Below are 2,570 nucleotides of genomic sequence, written 5' to 3'. Positions count from 1 at the left end.
GCTGGGATTACAGGCTTGAGCCACCGCGCCCGGCTATTTATTTATTTTTGAGACAGAATCTCACTCTGTCACCCAGGCTGGAGTGCAGTGGTGCGATCTGGCTCACTGCAACCTCCGCCTTCTGGGTTCAAGCTATTCTCCTGTCTCAGTCTCCCGAGTAGCGGGGATTACAAGTGCCTGCCACCACACCTGGCTAATTTTTGTATTTTTAGTAGAAACGGGGTTTCGCCACATTGGCCAGGCTGGTCTCGATCTCCTGACCTCAAGTGATCCGCCTGCCTCAGCCTCCCAAAGTGCTGGAATTAGTTAAAATTATTTTAGAATACACTACCATTTTATATTATTTCTCCAAGAAAATGCATCCTGGTTTCCAACTTGAAATACAGGAATAAATTTAAACAATAGATGCCAGGATTCCTCCCACCTCTGCATGGGGCCAAATGAGAGATGGGACATTGTAGACCCCACAGAGAGGGGATGGGACATGGAAGAGGGTCCCTGGAGTCCTAACCGTATCTAGGATTGTTTTGGCAGAGACAAGTCCTCTCCTGGTGTTCCTGTTATGTCAAGGACCTGCACCAGCTTGGTATTGATAAGGAAAGCACATGTGATAGTGATGGAGTGTGATAAAGGACTTAATATTTAAGTACCCATAAAGTGTTTGCTAAAAACTTAAACCTGTATGATGCCATTAGCCTGGAAAGGCAAGCAGCATAGTACTGTGAGGTCTGGAGAGACACAATCACGTGCTTGAAGCCTTTCTCTGCTTCTCATTAGTTTCTTGGGCTGTCCGTAAGACTTGGGCTTGCTGAGTCTCAGTGTGCTCCTGGGGAAAACGGAGCCCCAGGGCCCACCCTGCTCTGTCACCATGCTAAAGCACTTAGCATGCCAGCCTGGCTGTTTTTTGGAATCCCTTGCCACGTGGGCCTCGCCACATGTCAGGGACTTAGTAAGTTTAAGCAGAACAACTCAGAGGCTTAGTGGTGAAGGGAAAGGGGCCTCCTCGATATAGCTACTTTACAGTATCTTCCTTTTTTTCAGTTTCGTTATTTTATTCTCATAAACTGTGGAGCTAATGTAGACCTGTTGGATATTCTTCAACCTGATGAAGACACTATATTCTTTGTGTGTGACACCCATAGGCCAGTCAATGTCATCAATGTGTACAACAATACCCAGGTACTTTTTGTGCTCTGCCCTCAAACTGTCTGTACTTTTTTTTTTTAAATTTTATTTTCCAAAAGTGTTGTTTTATTTATATAGAGTCCTAACCACTTCAGTGGCAGGAGGAGTGGGAGAGGTTCCTTTTTTAATCCAGGGACCTCCATAATGTTGGTTTGTTGTTACCAAACACACAGGTAAGTGGCATCACGGATCTGGTAAACTAACGACAATGTTTAGTCTCTCTCTGCTAGAGCAACAAGGTGAGCATCAATCTCTGCTTCTGTAAGAATCCTGAATTTAGGATTTTCAACTGTCACTACTCCAACTTCTATTTCTGAAGGTTTGAAATCAATTGATAGAACAGTAGACAGGGATGTAATTGCAGTTTCCACTGCCTGTTCAAATGTCCAATCAAATTTCTTCTTCACTTTTTTTTCAAGGAAGCTGGTTGACTCAGTTTGTTTAACTCCTGCTGCAGTGGCTTTAAACCCACAGTAGTAACCTGCAGGATCACACTTATATACCTGAGGGCCTTGCTCTTCATCTATACCAATTAAAATCATACAACAACCAAGAGGCCTCATTTCAGCATTCTGTGTGTAGACCTGAGAAATATCGGCAATTATTTTACACAGCATGTCCACAGGAATCTCATAGCCATACTTGTATTTCCAGTTAGCTGCCTCATAGCGTGCCCTCTGTACCTGGGATCTGCTGTCAGCTGTCATTCCGGTCATCACACAACCAATGTTTTCAGTTATCTTGAATAAGTGAGTCACTGTGCTGGAATCCAATAGTTTGTCAGGTACTTTCTTCTGTGTGACAATTACTGCACAGTCTTTCCCTCTGACAGCTACTGATGTAAGGCCACCCTGGTTAATAGCCTTAAAAGCATATTCTACTTGGTAGAGCCGACCCTCGGGTGAAAAAATAGTAATGTAGCGGTCAAAACTGGCGCTGGAACCACGGGACATGTTGGTAGAAGCACTACTTTAAACACAATCCCTGGGTCCCGTCCTGTCTGTACTTCTTATGCCATGTACAATGTCTCACCTGGTGTTCTTGGTGAGGTGTGTGTCTGACTGTCCTGTGGGATTGGAACAGCCTGAACACAAGAACTTGGTCTTTGTCATCCTTTTTTTAAGAGATAGGCTAGAGTACAGTGGCACAATCATGGCTCACTGCAGCCTCAAACTCCTGGGTTCAACTGACCCTCCTGCCTCAGCCTCCTTAGTAGGTGGGACTACAGGCACATACCACCACGCTCAGAAAATATTTGTTTATATTTTAGTTGAAATGGAGTCTTGGCTGGGCGTGGTGGCTCACACCTGTAATCCCAAGCACTTTGGGAGGCCGAGGAGGGTGGATCATGAGGTCAGAAGATTGAGACCATCGTGGCTAACATG

At 44.9% G+C, this 2,570-nt stretch overlaps 1 pseudogene across 1 annotated transcript; it reads right to left on the bottom strand.

Annotated features, from left to right (window-relative positions):
- Nucleotides 1–1,234: 1,234 nt before the first annotated feature.
- LOC108525350 (proteasome subunit alpha type-6 pseudogene) lies at nt 1,235–2,175 on the bottom strand (annotated as a pseudogene). The gene has a single exon (XR_001884258.1). The product of XR_001884258.1 is annotated as a proteasome subunit alpha type-6 pseudogene (transcript).
- Between the last annotated feature and the right edge of the window lie 395 nt (nt 2,176–2,570).

This window comes from Rhinopithecus bieti, unplaced genomic scaffold (assembly GCF_001698545.2).
Source record: "Rhinopithecus bieti isolate Rb0 unplaced genomic scaffold, ASM169854v2 scaffold_41101, whole genome shotgun sequence".
NCBI lineage: Eukaryota > Metazoa > Chordata > Mammalia > Primates > Cercopithecidae > Rhinopithecus > Rhinopithecus bieti.
This window is presented reverse-complemented; position numbering and strand designations above follow the sequence as displayed.